The 21,627-nt window shown below is 37.3% G+C and overlaps 1 long non-coding RNA gene across 1 annotated transcript; it reads left to right on the top strand.

Annotated features, from left to right (window-relative positions):
* Positions 1-10,656: 10,656 nt before the first annotated feature.
* Positions 10,657-12,553, top strand: LOC140507147 (uncharacterized). The gene is made up of 2 exons (XR_011968213.1): positions 10,657-10,746; positions 12,286-12,553. It is a non-coding gene; the product is annotated as an uncharacterized lncRNA (long non-coding RNA).
* The last annotated feature ends 9,074 nt before the right edge of the window (positions 12,554-21,627 follow it).

The following is a 21,627-nucleotide window of genomic DNA, read 5'->3' as shown; positions in this document are numbered from 1 at the left end:
TTCCCCTGCGGCGTCCGCGGGCGGCGGCGCCTCCCAGCCCGCCCCGCTCTCTCCACCGCCTGGCGGCGGCGGTGGCTCCTCGGGCTAGCGGGGGGGCCGGGGAAGGACCATGAAGGACTCCGGCGGCGGGGGGGGGGGGGGCGGCGGTCACGGTTGGAGGCGGGGGCAAAGACGCCGCTCCCCCCCCCTCGTTCTCCTCTTCCTCCTCCTCCTCCTCCTCCTCTCGCCGCCGCGCCCGGGCTGTGTGAGCGAGCGAGCGCGCGCCGTGGGCGAGGGGAGGGGGCCGAGCCGGGGCGGGGTGCGATGGGGGAGGCGGCGGCCGCCGAGGCGCTCTCCCTTCTTCAGTCCCCGAGCCGGGCGAGGAGCCGCCGCCGCACGTCCCCTCCTGCGAGCTCCTCCGAGGCTCCTGGCGGATGACTCCCCCGCATACACACACACACGTACATACACACACGCCTCACCGCCTACTCGTACTCTCCTTCCCCCACCCCAGCCTCCCTCTCTCCTCTCCTCTCCCTGTCTCTCTCGGGCCGCTGCAGCGGCAACAGCGGCCGCGGCTTCCAGAACCCCAGGCCCCGCCCCCTTTTTTCCTCCCTCACCGCCCCCCCTCCAGGAGGCGGTGGCGGCGGGAGAGTAAAGGGGAGTAGGATGGGAGTGCACGGCGCATGCGCGCGCCGGTGAAACGTCACGGCGAACGGGAACGAGGGAAAATGAGGCGGAGAAGGGATGGAAAGGGATGGGGAGAAAGGCGGGGCGCGGTGAAGGGGGAAGGGTGCAGTTGCCTGGGGGGGCGCTCCTGCAACGACGGCGGGGTGGGGAGTGGGGGGTGAAGGGGAGGAGGATCTGTAGGTGCGTGTGCAGGTTGGGAGGGAAGAAGGCTGGCTTCCCTGCGTCGCCCGAGAGAAGTGGCACGGCGTGCAGCCGCCTGCGTGAAGGTGGCAGTGCTGTGGGCTGCAGAGAAGCTCCGTGCCCCCTCTGCTCCCCGGGGAGCGGGACCGCGCTCCAGCTTCGTCCTTAGTGAATGGGAAAGGAAGGCTCCTCCGTGACGGTTTCAGGCCCATCCCGTCATTCTTTACTGAAGTGAAGGGGGTGGGGAAGGCGGACTCGTGTCCAACCATATGGAGGAGGACGCTAGAAGGCTAGCGGGTAGCTGTAGACAAAGGTATGCCACATAGATTGTGCATGCCACCCATGCGACTCCTTCCAGCGGAACAATTGTGTTAGCCATTTAAAGGGGGAAACCACTTAGGTTTGGGGTGTTCGTCCTAGCGCAGTTTTGAGTTTTGATAGCTTTTGCAACACGCTGTATTTCCCCCGTGATCCTGGGTGTGCTGACAAACACTGGTCATAGTGTGCTTTGCCCTCGGATCAAAGCAGGGAAGTGTGGGAATTTTTTTTTTTTTTTACTTTCCCATTTTCTTGTCCTTCTAACCCTAACAAGCTAACCCAACACGGCCACCACGAACCAGGAAGAAAATGCAGCCTAAGGAATTGCAGACAAGGTGCAGTGAGTATCCTGAACTCTTAGCGTGAGGCAGCCTGGAAATTCTGCTTCCCTGAACACGTGCAGAATGTGCAAAACATCCTTCAAACAGACCTCCCCTCCCCCCTCCATTCAGCGTTCAAAGAAAAAGTGCCCAAGCAGTTCTTAAGTGACAAGCGCTACAAAGTATCTAGTAAAATTCTCTAGTGTAATAAAGTAACAGCTACAGTATTCGCTAAAGAGAAATACATAGTTTCTTTTCAAATGTTGCTTGTGCATTGTGCATGTACTTGAACCCTCTCTCAAGAAACAGAGCTCTCCCTCCTCCTTTCTTCCCCAAACCTGCTCCATTAAGAATCCTGGCCGTAAGCGTTCATCTTACGCATCTCAGAAGACTCCAATAATATTAGCAAGTGCAACTTTTTCCTAGAAGAGCAATAGTTTTGCTTCAATTCAGAGTCCAGTAGTCCCTGGAAAGCAACCAAAAGTTGCATAGATGATATTCTGTGCTATTGCTGAGATCTCCAAAGTGGAGGGATGTAGAACGACTCCAAGGATGCCCCCATTGCCAGCTAATGACTTTTCTCCACAATTGGCCCGCCGCTTTCAATATTTCTCTACCCCTTCCCCAATCCTAACTCCCACCTTTGGTCTCCAGTTTTTCTACCTCAAGCTTGGGCTCTTCAGAAAGGTTATTACCTAAGCTGACCAAGGCACCCTATACTGCTTGCAAGGAATACTCCTATCCTCTGTCCCAATCCCATCATTGCAAGGGGTGAACCTGTGCTGTCAGCTAATGTATGATGAGTAAGACATTCCACTTTTCATTTTTCGGTAAACAAGAGGGAGTAGTTCAGAACAGTCATGGGTAGGTTGTGTTTATATTACCTTTGCCCAAAAATTCACCCGTCTTCCAAACACCTGTTTTTGTGAATGGCAGCACCATCATTTCAGTCTCCCAGGGTTTCAGCTATTCATTATCCCTGCCTACTCACAACTAAAACCGTTCTTTTCTAAGTTATCTACAATCTCTTCTAACAAACAAACAAACAAAAAAACCCCTCATGACCATCTTTATGCAAATACATCTCGGAGTCTCTCTTCCAGGTAGAGTTAGAAGAAATATAGTGTTGTGTACACAGCATAAAGTAAAATACTTAAACTAATTGACAAAAACAAGCCTTACAACTTTTTACATCTTAAAATTTTTTATTATGCAATATGTCCTGTCGCATTTCACATGATTTGGCATTGAGTTCACAGAATTTTGACAAGTAAAATGTAATTCTTGATCAAGAACCCATCCTTATACAATTGAAATTTAAGTGTACCATTGACAAATATTTGATTTTTTCCAAGTCTATTATATAAATTTCCATAAATTTCCAATGGAATGTAAATCAGATGAGTTTCCAGATCACTGAAGGATGATTATCTCCAATTCTTGGATAAATTTCTTAATTGTTTTTCTGATGGGTGACATGATGAAAGATCATATTGTAGGATTCCATTTCCATTTGGGAATTTCTGTAATTATGGAACAATTCTACTCAATAAATATACATATATGTGTATGTGTGTATATATACATATATGTATATATACATATACCTACATAGGTAGATAGAAATATAGAGTGTGTGCGTATATGTATACAAGAATTCATCATTCCCTCAGTGGAGACAAGACTTCCAGTACCTTTGGAATTAAAAAATACTCAAACATTTATTGGCTTACTCAGACTTCTGATAAGTTTTGATAAAGCCTTGAATGAAAAATGAAGTTCATCAATAAAAATCACCTTTTCCTAATCTTCCTCCCAATGACGATATTGTCTTGCCCATGACAAAAAGTTTTTTCAGCAGTTTTCTTTTTTTTTTATCTGATCTTCCTGTTCTTTCAACTGCAATAAGCCTAGGAACTGTAGAGGGATCAATAAGCAGTCCCTCCAACTGCAAGTTTCCCCCAAAACTCTTTACTTGTTCTTCTGAGAATTAGGCTGTCCCAAACCAATATTTTGTCCAGTATTGACCTTGTTTTTCATTTTCACCTGTACTCACCTCTGTGTTTCAGCAAGATTGACCCTGTTTCATTGAGGGTTGGAATGGTCTGCCTGTAGATGCCCTCTGTTTCTCACTTTTTCTGAAACTCAGCTGTTGCCATTGCCAGGTGGAGGATATTCAGGACTGGCAATAGAGCACAATGACTCTACCCTGGGATATGTTCATGGAGATGTATACATTCCAGAGGTAGTTCAGTAAATGGGGTAAGGGGGCTGGATTCATTTGCAGGCTGTCCAGGAGATTCAGAAAAGGTGGGTTTGGGGTTCCATAGTCGCAGGCTGAGCGCCAAGCATAGACTAGGCTGAGGCTGCAGTAGACCCGAAAGGAATGGGACAGGAATTGTAGAATTGCTCTGTCTTCTGCTGCTGACTGATTCAAAGAGACCAGGGTAATTTCATCTCAGGCCCCTGGAACTATCTTTCAGAACTATCTGTTGTTGAAGCCCCATGTCACTGGAAAGGGTTAATGCTTAAAAATGACTGGGGCAGCAAAACTGCCTAGAGCCCAATGGCCAGGGGAACAAACAGGTTGACTATCAGCCTAGCCTGAATTTTCTGCCTGTCTCTTTTATCTTCACCTTCAAAACTCCACAGCAGTCCTGTGCTTCCACTTGTTGTACAAATCAAATAATAAGACCAAAGTCAGAGGTCTAATTGCAAATTTCAGGCTCAAGATTTGAACTCAAGTCTTCTCAACTCCAAGACACAGTGGATAGAGCACTAGATTTCTAGTTAGATCTGAGTTCAGATTCTTTCAGTTACTTACTAAGCTGTGTGCCCTATGGTAAATCATTTAAGCTCTCTCAATCTGTTTCCTCATATCCAAAAAAGACATTTTTCTTATTACACTTTTTATTGAAATGTCTTTTAAAAAGTGATATGTTCCTGAATTAGATTCAACAGATATTTATTAGGAATCCAGTAAGTACAAGGAAGATTTCTACAAAGTACTATAATCAGATCAAAAATCAATAACTTATGGTCAGAATCATTTTTAATTCTTAGGCCCCTGTCATAGCACCTCTTCCTTCCAAACTGCCATTATCTTGTCTCACCTACTCTGTATACAGCTTGTATCTACATATTTATATGTTGACCCCTTTAGCATTAGCACATGAGATTCTTTTGGACAGGGACAGTATTTTTGCCATTCTTTGCATAAGGGGTGTGGTACTCATGTATATGTCTTCATAGATTATCTAAATGAAATGCATAGAGGAATTAATAAATATCTCTGGAATCATCCACCCATTTCAAAGAAAAACTGCAATTCCTACCTTGAAGGACCAAAAGATTGGTCATTTTCTGAGAAGAGTACTGGTCTAGAATTAAATCTCTCTTCCCCAAAATATTGCTGATTCAGGGACATGATTTTTATGTGCAGAACAACCACAACAAAAAGCTTGGGCTTTTTTGATCATTTCATAGTATGTTTGTTTGCTATTTCTATTATTAATCTTCCCATTTTTTCAAGATTTCTTTTTTTGTGCTTGATTGAAGTTTGCTAATTTTTCAGTTTTCTAGTTTATTAAATTACTCACTCAGCTCATTAATTCTTTTTCACTTTTTAAAAATGTTTTTGGAGATATAATTTTTCCTCAGAAGACTGATTTAACTACATCTCAGAAACTATCATTTTCTCTTATCACTATCATTCCTTTTTATATAGTTACTGTTTCTATGATTTCTCCCCCCCCGCCCTTGGCCTACTCTTTACTCTGGTTATTGTTACTTAGTTTCCATTTATGTTGTAACTTTTGATTGTGTTACATGTATTTGTTGATATCTTATTGTCTTATAGATGTGTGTAATAATTTTGCCTTTTAACATTTATGATTTTAAAAAATTTTTAAACAATTTTATTTAAAGTTTTGAGTTCCAAAATCTATCATTCCTTCCTTCCCTCTTTTCCTCCCTTCCCAATTCTCTGAGATGGTAAACAATCAGATATAGGTTATACCTATGCAGTTATATAAAATATTTCCATATTAATCATTTTATACAAGAAGACTCAAAGAAAAAGTGAAAGTGAAAAATAGCATGCTTCGATCTGTATTTAATTGATATCATTTCTTTCTCTGGAGGCAGATAGTATATTTCATCATTAGTCCTTTGGGATTGTCTTCGATCATTGTATTGGTGAGAATAGCTATTATTCATAGTTCTTCATAGAACAATATTGCTGTTACTGTGTACAATTTTCTCCTGATTCTGTTCACTTCACTTTGCATCAGTTTATGTAAGTCTTTCCAGTTTTTTCTGAAATCATTCTGCTTGTCATTTCATATAGCACAGTAATATTCCATTACTATCATATACCACAGTTTATTTAGTCATTCCCCAATTAATGGGCATTCCTTTGATTTACTATTCTTTGCCATCACAAAAAAGAGCTGCTATAGATATTTTTGCACAAATAGGTCCTTTTACCTTTTTTGGATGTCTTTGGGAAATACATCTAGCAGTGGTATTGCTGGATCAAAGGGTATGCACAGTTTGGTTGCCCTTTGAGCATAGTTCCAAATTACTCTCTAAAATTGTCAGTTAAGTTCGCAACTCTATCAACAATGCATTAGTGTTCCAGTTTTCCCACATCCCCACCAACATCCAACATTTTCCTTTTTCGTCATGTTAGCTACCCTGATAGGTGTGAGGTGGTACCTCAGAATTGTTTTCATTTGCATTTCTCTGATCAACAGTGAGTTAAAGCATTTTTTCATATGACTACAGATGGCTGTGAATTCTTTGTCTGAAAACTGCCTGTTCATGTCCTTTGAGCATTTATCAATTGAGGAATGACTTATATTCTTATAAATTTGACTCATTCTATTTGAGGAATGAAACCTTTATCAGAAATATTTGTTACAGAAAAAAATTTTCCCCAGTTTTCTGCTTTCCTTACAATTTTGGTTGTATTGGTTTTGTTTGTACAAAATTTTGAAAATTAAGTATAGTCAAAATTATCTATTTCACATTTTGTAATGCTCTCCACATCGTCATTGGTCCAGAATTCCTCCCTTATCCATAAATCGGACAGATAAATTATTCCATATTCTCTTAATTTGCTTATGGTATCATCCTTTATGTCTAAATCATGTACCTACCCATTTTGACCTTATCTTGGTATATAGTGTGAAATGTTTGTCTATACCTAGTTTCTGCCATAGAATTTTATAATTTCTCCAGAAGTTTTTGTCAAGTAATGAGTTTTTGTTCCAAAACCTTGGTCATTTACCAAGTAATTTTACAAATTACTTGTAATTTGTGCCTAATCTATTTCACTGCTCCACCACTCTATTCCTCAACCAGGAGCATATTGTTTCGATAATTAATGCTTTATAATGCAGTTTGAAATTTGATATGTCTAGACCACCTTCTTCTTAATTTTTTTAATGATTCCCTTGATATCCTTGAGTTTTTGTTCTTCCAGATGAATTTTGTTATTTTTTCTAGCTATATAAAACAATTTTTGATAGTTTTATTTTCATGGCACTGAATAAATCAATTGATTAAGGTAGACTTATTATTTTTATTATATTGGCTTAGCCTATTCATGAGCAATTAATATTTTTCCATTTGTTTAGATCTGACTTTATTTGTGTGAAAAATGTTTTATAGTTGTGTTCATATTGTCTTGGCAGGTAAACTCCCAAGTATTTTATATTGTCCATAGTTATTTTAAATGGAATTTCCCTTTCAATTTCTTGCTGCTGGACTTTGTTGGTAATATATAGAAATGTTGATAATTTATGGGGGTTTATTTTGTAACCTGCAACTTTGCTAAAGTTGTTATTAATTTTGAGTACTTTTTAAAATTGATTCTCTAGAATTTCCTAAGTATATTGTATCATCTGTAAAGAGTCATAGTTTTGTTTCCTCATTGCCTATTATAACTTTTAATTTTCTTTTTCTTCTCTTATTGCTATGGCTAACATTTCTAGTACAATATTAAATCATAGAGGTGATCATGGGCATCCTTGTTTTACCTCTGATTATACTGGGAAAGCTTCTAACTTATCCCCATTACAAATATTGGTTACTGATGGTTTTAGATAAATATTACTTATTATTTTATGATAAACTCCATTTACTCCCATGCTTTCTAATGTTTTTTAAGAACAATGGGTACTATATTTTATCAAAGGCTTTTTCTGTGTCTATTGAGATAATTATATAATTTCTGTTGGTTTTGTTATTGATGTAGTCAATTATGTTGATAGTTTTCCTAATATTGAACCAACCCTGCATTCCTGGTATAAATTCTGCCTGGTCATAGTGTATAATCCTTGTCATATATTGCTGTAATTCCCTTGCTAGTATTTTGTTCAAAAGTTTTGCGTCTATATTCACTAGGGAAATTGTTCTTTAATTTTTTTTCTTGGTTTTAACTCTTCCTGGTTCAGGTGACAGAACCATATTTGTGTCATAAAAGGAGTTTGGTAGGACTCCTTTCTCTTTTTTTCCAAATAATTTATATGCTATTGGAATTAATCTTTGAATGTTTGGTAGAATTCACTTGTGAACCCCTCTGGCCCTGGTGATTTTTTTCTTATGGAGTTCATTAGTAGCTTGTTCAATTTCTTTTTCTAGGATGGGGTCATTTAGGCATTCTATTTCTTGATCTCTTAATCTAGATAATTTATATTTTAGTAAATATTCATCAGATTCTCTCAGATTTTCAGATGTATTGGCATATAATTAGGCAAAATATATTCTAATGATTGCTTTAATTTCTACTTCGTTGGTGGTGATTTCAACCTTTTCATTTTTGATACTGGATATTTGCCTTTCTTTTTTCCTTTTTAAAATCAAATTAACCCATTGCTTGTCTGTTTTTATTCCTCTTGCCCATAAAACCAGCTTCTAGTTTTATTTATTAGTTCAATAATTTCCTTCCTTTCCATTTTATTAATCTCTCCTTTGATTATAAGAATTTACAATTTGGTGTTTAATTGGGGATTTTTAATTTGATCTTTTTCTAGGTTTTTTTAGTTGCATGCCCAATTCATTAATTTTTTTATTTTATTGACATAAGCAATTAGAGATGTAAATTTTTCCCTAAGTACTTCTTTACTGTATCCCATAAAATTTGGTATCCTTTCTCATTGTTCTCATTTTATTTAACGAAATTATCTATTGTTTCTATAATTTTTTTCTTTGACCCACTTGGTTTTTGGGGTTTTTTTAGGATTAGATTATTTCAATTCCAACTGATTTTAATCTCTCTTTCCATTATCCATAACTGAATGTATTCCCTATTTCTGCTTTTCTGTATTTGGCTGTGAGGTTTTTAGTCCTAAAATATGGTCAGTTTTTGTATAAGTGTCATGTACTGCTAAGCAAAAGGTATATTCCTTTCTATTCCTATTCGGTTTTGTCCATAGATCTATCATATCTAAGTTTTCCAGAATTTTATCTCCTTAGCTTTTTTTTGTTTATTTTTTGGATAGATTTATCTCATTCTGAGAGGGGAAAGTTGAGGTCTCCCCCTAGTATAATTTTAACTGTTTCCTCCTATAACTCATTCAACTTCTCCTTCAAAAATTAAGATAGTATACCATTTTGGTACGTATATATTTACTATTGGTATAACTTCATTGTCCATAGTACCTTATTCATGATTTTTCAATGCACTATACTATAGTTTACTTTTATGTAGACACTACTGATACTGAGAAATATGTATTTTCTTTAAAGTTCTGAATAGGAAGATGCCATAAAAGTCATCTTTCCAGACATCCATTCAATTCTATGGTTTCCTTTTTAAAAATCTTTCTTTTAGGGGAACTCATGCAGTACAGCCCAGGAAGCATGGAGCACAACCCAATGTGGCAGGGACAGGACCCTGAACAGACTTCAGGGAGCCACCAGCAGCAGCAGTTCCCAAATTGCTCAACCCACAAATGCCACAGAGAGCTTCAAAAGTCAGTGGGAGGGCTCAGTCACCCAGGAGAGGGGAGCGCAGTCTGGACCCTGGCAGTAGCCACTGCAGCTGCAGCTTCCATTTTTGGAGCCCTTAGCCTAGAGTCCCAGGGAGAATTGAGCAGCTGATCTGAATCTCAGCCCTGACAAAGAACTCAAAAGTCAAATAACTGGTTGAGAAAATACTCAAAAAAGGGAAAAAGAATAAGACAATAGAAGGCTACTTTCTTGTTGAGCAGGTATTTTCTTCCATCCTTTGAGATGAGGAGGAACAATTTAGTTCTCACAGAAAGACCTAAAAGTCAAGGCTTCTGCTTGCAAAACTTCCAAAATAAATGTTCAATGGTCTTAAGCCATGGAAGAGCTCAAAAAGGACTTTGAAAATCAAGTAAGAGAGGTGGAGGAAAAATTGGAAAGAGAAATGAGAGTGATGCAAGAAAACCATGAAAAGCAAGTCAACAAGTTGCTAAAGGGTATCCAAAAAAATGCTGAAGAAATTAACACCTTAAGAAATAGACTAACTCAAATGGCAAAAGAAGCCCAAAATGAAGAAAAGAATGCTTTAAAGAGCAGAATTAGCCAAATGGAAAAGGAGGTTCAAAAGCTCACTGAAGAAAATAGTTCATTAAAAAGTAGAACAGAGAAGATGGAAGCTAATGACTTTATGAGAAACCAAGAAATTACAAAACAAAATCAAAAGAATGAAAAAAATAGAATACAACATGAAAAATCTCATTGGAAAAACAATTGACTTGGAAAATAGATCCAGGAGAGACAATTTAAAAATTATGGGGCTACCTGAAAGCCACGATAAAAAAAAGAGCCTAGACATCATCTTTCATGAAATTATCAAGGAAAACTGCCCTAATATTCTAGAACTAGAGGGTAAAATAAATATTGAAAGAATATACTGATCACCTCCTGAAAGAGATCCCCAAAGGAAAACTAGGAATATAGTAGCCAAATTCCAGAGTTCCCAGGTCAAGGAGAAAATATTGCAAGCAGATAGAAAGAAACAATTTGACTATTGTGGAAATACAGGATCTGACAGCTTCTATATTAAGGGATCGAAAGGCTTGGAATATGATATTCCAGAAGTCAAAGGAATGAGGATTAAAACCAAGAATCACCTACCCAGCAAAACTAAGTATAATACTTCAGGGGAAAAAAATGGTCATTCAGTGATGACCAGAGGGCTTTCAAGCATTCTTGATGAAAAGACCAGACCTGAAAAGAAAATTTGACTTTCAAACATAAGAATCAAGAGAAGCATGAAAAGGTAAGCAGGAAAGAGAAATCATAAAGGACTTTCTAAAGTTGAACTGTTTACGTTCCTACATGGAAAGATAATAACTGTAACTCGAGACTTTTCTCAGTATTTGGATGATTGGAGGAATATATATGTATAGACAGAGGGTACAGGGTGAGTTGAATAGGAAGGGATGATATCAAATAAATAAAATTAAGGGGTAAGAGATTATACACACACACACACACACACACACACACACACACACACACACATGGAGAGCACAGATTGAGTTGAATAAGAAGGGATGATATCTAAAAAAATAAAATTAAGGGGTGAGAGAGGAATATATCGGGAGGAGAAAGGGAGAAATAGAATGAGGCAAATTATCTCACATAAATGAGACATGAGAAAGCTTTTTCAATGGAGGAGAAAAAAGAAGAGGTGAGAGGGAAAAAGTGAAGCCTAATCTCTTCACAATTGGCTAAAGGAGGGAATGACATGCTCACTGAATTTGGTATGAAAATCTATATTACAGGAAGTAGGGGAGAAGGGGTTAAGTAGGGTGAGGGGGATGACAGGAGGGAGGGCAAATGGGAGAAGGGAGTAATTAGAAGTAAACACTTCTGGAGAGGGATAAGGTCAAAAGAGAGAATAGAATAAATGGGGGGGCAGGATAGGATGAAGGGAAATATAGGTAGTCTTTCATAACATGACTATTATGGAAGTCTTTTGCAAAACTACACGTGTACAGCTTATACTGAATTTCTTGCCTTCTCAGTGGGGATGGTTTGGGAGGAAGAAAGGGAGAGAAATTGGAATTTGAAGTATTAGGAACCAATGTTGAGAAACGTTTTTGCATACAACTGGGAAGTAAGAAATACAGGTCATAGAAATCTGTCTTGTCCTACAAGAAAAGAGAGAAGATGGGGATAAGGGAAGGGGGGGGGGGTGTGATAGAAGGGAGGGCATATTGAAGGAAGAGGTAATCGGAATGCAAGGCATTATGGAGTGGGGGAGGGGAGAGATGAGGAGGAAATTTGGAACTCAAAAAGTGAATGTTGAAAACTAAAAATAAACACTTAAAAAATCTTTCTGTTAGATGTTTCTAGCTCTGAGAGAGGAAGATTGTAGTTTTCTTTAATTATTATTTCATTATAACTTTTTGGCCAGTATTTTCTTTAGGAATTTGGATGCTATGTCATTTGGTGCATATACTGTTTAAATAATATCGCTGAATAATTATATTGTTTCATCATCTAAGCCCTCTATAGATCTTTCCTGATCCCCCCAAGTGCTCATGTTCTCCCTCTCCAGCTACCTTGTATTTATTTTTGTTTGTTATGTTTATATTTTTTTTATGTGTACAAACATGGGAACTTATCCCCCCCATTAGGAGGCAAGCTCCTTCAGAAAGGGGATTTTCTCATTCTTTGTTTACATCCCCAACATCTAACATGATGCCTAGCACATAGTAGGAACTTCATATATATTTTTCAATTAATTGATGTTATTTGTTTCCCTGTTTATCTTTCTTGACAATGGGATTATTTTTGTTTCCCTTTTCAGAAACCATGGTAGCATTCTGGCTTTTGGGGGATTGCCCGATGCACAGGAACAGTAAAGATACGGAAAAGAGTCATATTGCTAAAAAAAAAAAAAGTTGAAAAATATTAACTTCGAAGGGTGGCTGAAGAAGCTAGTGTTATTTCATTTTATAAAGAGAAGGATAAAGACCTCATTCTTTCATTTATTTCACCAACATGTTTACGAAGCCACTTTTCTGAGCAATTCAATTGAACAAATGATCATTAAACATCTGTTTTATACAAGGTTATTAATGTTGTTGTTATTGTGTTGAGCACTAGATATAAAAAAAATCAGTCCCCACCTTTAAGGCTGACTTTCTACTGGGGTGGAAAAATAAGGGGAAGACACAACAGGTACACAAATAAATATACAGGCTTACCTTGTTTTATTGTACTTTATTGCACTTTGCAAATATTGTAGGGGTTTTTTGGGGTTTGTTTGTTTGTTTTTACAAATTGAAGGTTTGTGGCAACTCTGCATCAAGCAAGTCTATTGGCACCATTTTTCCATGCAGTGAATGACCCTGGTGCCTTTGAGTCTAATAACCAACCTCTAAGTACTGCATATCCCCTGCTTCATCCATCTTCAAGGCTCTTAGAACAAATTGTTTTCATCTGCCCATTCTTCCAAGGAAAGTTTTCACATGCTTGTGGTGGACACCCCCCCTAACTCACCCATGGGTTTGAAGCTGGTCAGTAATCCTCAACCTTGTTTAACCCTGGGACAGTTTACCAGGGTGTGGTTGCTGTTCATGCTACAGCTTCTTGGAGCCATAGGTGAGAGCTAAGTGCCAGGTGTATACCAGAGGTGGATAAGCAGCCCTGTAAAGGACTCAGCAAGCCCTCACACCAAAGATGCTAGAGTTCCTTGAATACTCATTACCCAGGGGCGACTAGATAGATTGCTGGACCTGAAATCATGAAGACTCATCTCCCTGAGTTCAAATCTGGCTCTGAATACTTACTACTTATGTGATGCTAGACAAGGCTTACAACTGTACAACAACACTAAAAGATTACTGGTATTGAAAAAAGATATACATTTGCTTTTGGGGAAAGGCTGAGTAATTTTCGAGAGGCAATCTGGCCTACTCTCTCCTTTTGAATTTTGGGCCCACCTCATCATCTCTATAAAATATATACAGCAATGAATGAGCTCTGTAGTTTGTCTATCCATCAGTGTGTCACTGTATGGACAATAGACATTTTAATCTATTTGCTTTTTCTTGTGCTGATAAGACAAACTCTTTAACTGTCTTAAGAACCATGGATCCTATTAGGGACTCAGCAGTGTTCCAAGGTTTGACACAATCAGCATAATCTTAACTACAAACAGAAAGCTCTAAAGGACTTCACTATGTATAGGGAATTCAAATTCATCTTCCACTTTGGATTCTTCCTTCACTGGATCTCTGTGACAGTGGCAAACACTTGTGGGCTCTGCATCTTTCACTTAGCTGTGTGATGATAAAGTTGTGGTCCAGTAGAGAATATTGCTTCTGAAATCCTGCCTCATCAAGAATGGCCTCAGTGTGTATGTAGATTATTCTTATAGCATGTGTGTGTTCATTCTTCACTGCTGAAGAAGACCATGCCATCAGAGAAATAATGACATGACTTGCACTTGACTGTTTTTTTTCAGTGAGGGAGGGCTGTGCAGGTCACCAGCCTCACTTCTCCTCCAGAACCATCTGAATCCAGTGACCAGATGTTCATCAGGATGACTGGAGATGACCCAGGATGAGGCAATTGGGGTTAAGTGACTTGTCAAAGGTCACACAGCTAGTGAGTGTCAAGTGTCTGAGGTGAGATTTGAACTCAGGTCCTCCTGACTCCTGCATTGGTGCTCTATCCACTGCACCACCTAGCTGCCCCTTATTCTTATAGCAGTATTATAAAGAAGGAAAAGTAAACATATGGGTCAAGAGTTATTGATGTTCTTTTTGTTGCCTCTGTTGTAAATAGTTTAAGATTTTTTCCCACATCTTTGGTATTTCCTACACCTTTATTTACCTTGGGAATATATTCCCCCATGTCATTTAAACCATTTCACCTTCAACATAGATTTTCCCTGTGTGTACTTGATTTAGTCCATCTTTTTAAACCAACTTGGTTTTCTTCAGTGTTATTTCTACACCCTCTAGAAGCACAATTGGCACTTTATTGGTAAAGTCCAAATGTGGTCGTTCCACTGTTCTTGATGGTGGTAAGAACTTGGTACAAAATTTTGTAGATTTTTTCCTTTTTGCTTTTCTGTCTTTAGTTTCATTCTTAAATATATTGGGGATAATTTTGTTGAATTAGGCCTTTTGCCAAGCTTTCTTTAATCCTGGTTTTTCTGTCATTTATTATTGTTCCATGTGGCAATATTGCTCATAATTTTCTGCCATCCTTTTCCATAAGATATTACAAAAAATTTGTAATATAAAGAGTATTGTCTTTGATAGCCATATTTTTCCCTCCTGGCAAGCTAGTCATGTATTTCCTGACTAAAGTGGTTTTTAGGTTGTTTTTGTTTCCTTGTTAGATATATTGATTTATATTAGTTAAATTTTTATACAAAATTATTATAATCTGTCTTTATGTCCTTTCCTTCATTCATTTCCTGTTATTGGCAGGAATTAAAGTTATAAATCACCTAGAGGGCAATGAAAGACTTGTGGTACCTATGAATAGACAAAAACATACTACCAAAAATTTTCATGGGATAAGAAATGTAAAGGATATCAGTAGAGGATCATGACTGGAAAACAAGTTAGGTCTGTTAGCAAGGCCAAGAGATAATCCGTCCATAGCTGTTGGTGTCCATGTAAGGTCAAGAGATTTAGAAGAAGGCCCCTCCCCTATACCCTGTTGAGTGAACACCTTGTGGATATTCTCTAAGACAAGGATAAGAGATACACAAGGTGAAAAGGCATGGGTGTATTATCTTTAGGTTGGATGCAATATCCACACTGATGAGATTATACATCCATCAAAGTATTAAAGCAGTATTTCCTCTTATTAAAAGCAGCATCATTATCCAAATGAAAATAAATTTATTTAATGAACTTTACTAGTTCTGCCATTTTCATTGCCAAAAGAATTTTTCAAGAATAAGACTCTTGTGTAATGAAGATTATCATAGGAATGCTCTTGGCAAGAGTGATTCTATCCTGAATTTGCAATAAGTATGCATACTCCAAACACAAGTGTATAAGTGCCTGAGTCTGATAAGCAGATAATTGGGATGTGCATGTTTGGTTATCTTGACCAAATGAGGACTGCTCAAGATGGCCAAATAAGTTTATCATGTATCACCCTATAGTGTCACATCAATATATTCGTATATTGACAAAATTTTGGCCACTAATCACATTATTAAAAAACTGGTCAAATTCCTCTTAAAAGTTTGCCATCTGACTTAAGTTGTGACCTTCAAATGAGACAAAATCTCTCAGTGCTTGTGTAGAGATTAAGTCTTAACAAAAGCACCAGGGAAGTCCATACTGATAATGATGAACTGATGCACAAAATCATACTGTGAGTTCCAGTTTCCTGTAGCCAAGGCATAACTGACTGAAGCTTCAGTTAGAACAGTTAGGGTCCAGTCACCAATTCTGTTTGAATGGGTCCCACTTCCCTCACAATTCACCTTTATGCCTCGAACGCACCATCATCTTTTGGCCTTGGCAATGTTTAGGGGAGTTTGAAGTTGGGCTTGGTGTTTCCTATTGTTCATCGCAGGGAACATAGAAATTTCTACTGTGTAATGTATGAATTAGTGTAGGAGCTTTTCTCCTTTCTGTTAAGTGGGTGATAAAATAAACTGAGTGAAGTAACTGAGTATGTTGACTGAAGTAAGAGCAAATTAATTAACCCAAGTCATTGAGTTTGTTGTCTTTCCTTAGAGAATATGTTCTTAGCTTTAGCTCACCTTTTTTAATATAATAAAACTTATGTACCAGTACTCAAGAAGTTAACAAAAGGACCCTAGTTAATCTCAATGGAGACAGAAATATAACTTGGTCGTGCAAATCATTGTTATAGCTGCGTCTTCTTGAACCTGCAGCAGGGCAAAATTCCTCCATTACTCTAGCCTGATCTCTTAGTCACTACTTAACACTATCACACCAGTACTACTTAAGCTTCTAGGAAATTTAACCTGTGATAAATTTCATAGTTTTCACACCTTTTGTGCATCTCTTATATAATTGTAGGACACCATACCCTTCCTTCTTTGTCCATCCAAAGAAGAAGAAAGTGAAGTTGGCCTAGCTTCTAAGAAGTGATAAATAAGCTTTCTTTCCCCCCCAACTCCCATATGTCCTAAATTCTTGGTGTTTTAGATGTCTCAGATTGGCCCACAGTAGCCTCTGCTCTTGAGAAGAAAATCAAAGAAATTAGGAGTTAACATTTCTTATTTCATATCTTACCTGAGTCTACAGTATGAAGACCATTATTGTAGCTTTAAGAGCCAGATACAGCACATGGAAATGTTCTTTAACAAGCACCTACAGTGAACTGAATGGTGTCGGACTGAGTTTCCAGGCAAATGAAGTATAGTCACTTACTGCTCCACTAAGGATTTGAGGTGACATTATTCATAATTAAAATATTTCAAATAACTACATATATGTTTATATTTAGAAATACTTTCATTCTTTAATAAATTTTACATTGTAGTTTGAAATATACGTTTAAATACAGAAAAATGAGAATAATTGCTACTGGGAAAGGAGATTTCTTTAATTCTCTAATAAAATGGAGTAGGGACTTGAGTATTGTACTTATGTACTGGTATGCAGGAAGTTAATAAAAGAACCCTAGTTAATCTCAGTGGAGATAGAGGTATAAAGTGGTTGTCCAATACAGTATCATAAGTAGATGTTCTTGAACCTGCAGAAGGGCAGCTCAAGCCTAACCTCTCAGTCACTGCTTAACACTATTACCTAATGAGAAAGAGACTGCAAGTTTATTCATTAAAAACAAATTATAACAACATACTCCCTTATCCTTTGGAAAGATCAAATTAAATATGTCTACATGTAGGTTCATGTATGTATGCATATGTACATAGTAAAGCATGTGTGTATGTGGCAGTTAGTCAAGTGACTGAGGTGACCTTTAAGTAAGTCAAGTGGTCAGACTCCAGACCCTGTACAACCTTACTGTACATGAGAACTAGAGGCATTCAACCAAGCACATTTCTATTTCTTCATACTCTGCTACATTACTTTCTATATTATTCCTCCTACTTTTGTAATGTAGCTGTTTTTTTCTGTCTTAGAAATTATTTCCATTTTAGAAAATATTAAGATAGATAACAGACAAGTAATTATTAATGGACATATCTTTGATTGATATGGTTGTCATAATATACTTTAAAAATTGCCTTTTGGACTTACATGAACTGATGCTAAGTGAAGTGAGCAGAACCAGAACATCGTACATAGTAACAGCAACACTGTGCAATAACCAACTTTGATAGACAACTCTTCTCAGCAGTACAAGGACAATGCCAAAAGACTCATAATGGAAAACGTTATCCTCATCCAGAGAAAGAACTATGGAGTCTAAATGCAGATCAAAGCATTTTATTTTTCTCTTTTTTTTGTTTCTTCTTTTTTTATGGTTTTTCCCTTTGGTTCTAATTTTTCTTTACAACATGACTAATGTGAAAATATGTTTAATATGATTGTACATATATAGCTTATATCATATTGCACACTGTCTTGGGGAGGAGGGAGCAAAGGAAAGAGGAGAAAATTAAGAACTCAAAATCTTATAGAAGTGAATGTTGAAAATGAAAAATAAATACAATTATTTTTAAAAAATAAAAATTGCCTTCTAGAAACACATAATAATAATGACTATAATTATAATAACTAACATTTATCTAGTGCTTATTATGTTCCAGACACTATGCTAATCACTTTACAATTATTATCTCATTAAATCCTAACAAAAACTCTGGAAGACAGGTGTTATTATTATCCTCATTTTACAGATGATTACGGATAACAGAGGTTAGGTGACTTGTCCAGAAACACACATATAGTAAGCATCTGAGGCTGTATTTGAAATCAGGTGTTCCTGATTCCAGTCCCAGCACTCTATCTATTGGGTTACCTAGATGTCTCATTTACAAAAATTTAGAAAATTTCGTTTAGGAAAAATCATTGTAGCAAATTTCTATGAAAAAGATCTAATATGCAAAATATGTAGGGAATTGATATATAACAAGAGCCATTCTCCAATAGAAAAGTCATCAAAATATCAGTTCTCAAATGAAGAAACACAAGTTAACAACCATATGAAAAAAAATACTCTTGAGTTGCTTTTAAAAAAAACACCAAGGAAAATTCTGGATCACGGTCACTTCACTCACTTCTAGGTCACCCAACCCCAGTCAACCACTTGACTTATTGCTTTTATATTTAATTTTATCTTCCTGAACTCTGTAGGAAGCTAGGAATATGCTATGATGGGTTATTTCTCATTAGTAAATTTGTAATCTCCCAATACACAAAGGTGTTCACTATGATGTCATCATTTGAACAATGGTAGTAAAACATAGAACCAAAGTGAATTCTCCCATAAAGTGGGCATGCACATACATAGCAGACTAGTAGAGAGGCACATACATAGGGAACACCCATGGCCCAGGCAACCTAGACCTAGAGCACTGCAGGGCCCTAAGATTCTTTTCCTGCCTGAGGTGGACTCATGCTGGTCACCCAGAACTGGCTTTTCTCTACTCGTCACTCACAGAACTCACCCTGTTCCGAGCTATCTCCTGCTTCAACTACTACCTGGAAAGTGTGTCTTGCTTTTGAATGGCTACCAGGAATATGACTCATCCTTGACTACCTGCCCTTTTATTGCATCAAGCTTGACTTAAGAACTTATTCATTCTTTGTAAGATATAAAAATATAGTCACTTCTTACCTCTTAATGTCTGTTACCAGACAGGGCTGGAAGAAAACAATTGATCAAGGGTCTACTGGTGAAGTTATCCCCCCAATCTAGTCTCAAATTTGGCAGTAACTAACTACCTTTGCTACTTATTCATTTTATTTCTACTCTCTATGGCCAGATGACTTTGGTGATGAACTTAATCAGGCTGTCTGGTGAAAAGTAAAAAAATCTCATTTAATTATCTGAATCTTTCCAAATATTCCATATGTTTGGTTTTGTCTACTAAATGCTAACCTTACAAACTTTCATTTGAACATGTATAGACACAAATCTAAGTTGCTATGAGTGTGTACCAAGCTCCAAACCCAACTAAGCCTTTTGATTTAAATGAAAAACAAATTTAAGTCTGGGGGTATATTTTAGAGGTTGGTATCTTGTTCCCAGGACTATTATAGTTTCTTCTTGGCCTTAAATATAATGCTTCCCCCCATACAAGAAAAATAATTGAAATTTTATGATTCTCAAAGCAAGAAGTATTATGAGAACTTTGAGATCCTTAGGGGAAAAACAACCTCAAAAAGGAAAATCATAGTTTTTTAAAACATTGACTGTGTTAAGCTTCCCCTCCACCATTCCTTTTACAGAAAAAAAATTCAATAAAATTCATTGTGAGGTTGGTTTTTTGAAACATTGTTAAACATATACTCAAAACAGAAAAAATATAATAAAATGGTGCTGAAATATCTTTAAAACAAATTATTCACCTCATATAATTTCTAAATTTTATCTCTATCATTTTTAACATTTTAAATTTTAATCATTTAATGTGAGAGTTTAATGTAGTAACAGATTTGGCAAGTATTTTTACAGATTGTAAGAGCAGTGATATTATTTAAACCCAGAGAAATTGTTTATTTATTGGCAGAATTGAAGGTGGTCCCCAAAGTAATGTTTATTCTGAAGTGGAAACTTTGGAAGGAATTCTTCTTTTAAAATCACTTTGTTTCTTCTTTTGTTTAAAATGTCTCTTCAGATGAGAAATCAAATTAGGGAAAGTACTGAAGAATCACAGAATCAATCAGTTAGAAAGGACCTCAGAGAACAACGTGTCTATTTCATGATCATTTTGTATCTGCTTTTGACATTTAATATATGATATGTCTTTCTCCGATTTACACTCTCCCATAAATTTAATAGATGCACTATGTTTTTGGTTATATGTTTCAGTCATGTCTGACTTTTCATGACACCACTTGGGGTTTTCTTGACAAAGACACTGGAGTGATTTGCTACTTCCTTCTCCAGTTCATTTTACAGATGAGGTACCTGAGGCAAGTTGAGGTTAAGTGGCTTTCCTAGGTCCTAGGGTCCTAGCTAGTAAGTGTTTGAGGCTGGTTTTAAACTCAGGTCTTCTTGACTCCCAGCCCTGTGATTTATCACTGTACCACCTACCTGCCCTTGGAGATACACAATACTGTCATTTAAGTCAATGATAAAAACGTTGAAGAGGAAAGGTCTGAGGGTGGAACACTTCATGATTTCACTAAAGACCTCTTTCTAAGCTGACGTTAATCCATTAGTCAATGACAGATTTAGTCAATCAGTTTTGAACTTACCAACCATATTATTTTACTGTGTTGTTCATAAGATATCATGAGAGAATTTGTCAAATTCCTTGTTCAAATTTGAATATACTATATTCATGTCCTTTCCCTTGTCTGCTCACCTGATAATTTTGTCAAAAATGGAAATTGTCAGTCTCAATTTATTCTTAATAAGCCCATTCTGGTTAGAAATGATCACCTTTCCCCCTTTCTAAGTGCTCACAAAGCATCCCTTTAATAATCCATTCTAGAGTGTTGCAAGTAATCAATATTAAGTTCATTGTGATAAAGTAGCCATCTTTGTCACCATTTAAAAAATTGGGATAATGTTAAAGAAAAATTTTTCTTTTTTTGTGTCACTTAATATCACCAGATCAGAACAATAAAGCAAAGCTCAATTTATCTGGCTCTTGTAAACTAAAAGGAGCAACATTTGCTATTTAGGGAGATTTCTTACATCTCACAATTCTAATCAGATTTATTCTTTGACAATTATTGAACCTTATTTTTTGGGTCTTACATAGTACTTAACTTTTCAACATTCTACTACACATAGCAGGTAATGTTGCATTTTATAGCCATCTGTGTTTGTATTTTATTCTCTTGCTAGAATATTAGATCCATGAAGGCAAAGACTTATGTCCCATCTAAACACTATACGTCTTCCAGTGCCTCACATGGTGTTCTGCACCATAGAATTGTAAGATTTGTAACTGGAAGGAATTTTAGAAATTTTCTAGCTTAATGTCCTTGTTTTATAGGTGAAGAAACTGAGTTACTGTGAGATTATGTGAATTACTCAAGTACACAGTTAGGGG

The sequence above is a fragment of the Notamacropus eugenii genome, chromosome 5, assembly GCF_028372415.1.
Source record: "Notamacropus eugenii isolate mMacEug1 chromosome 5, mMacEug1.pri_v2, whole genome shotgun sequence".
NCBI classification, from domain to species: Eukaryota; Metazoa; Chordata; class Mammalia; order Diprotodontia; family Macropodidae; genus Notamacropus; species Notamacropus eugenii.
The sequence above is the reverse complement of the archived record's forward strand: the minus strand, read 5'-3'. Positions and strand labels throughout refer to the sequence as shown.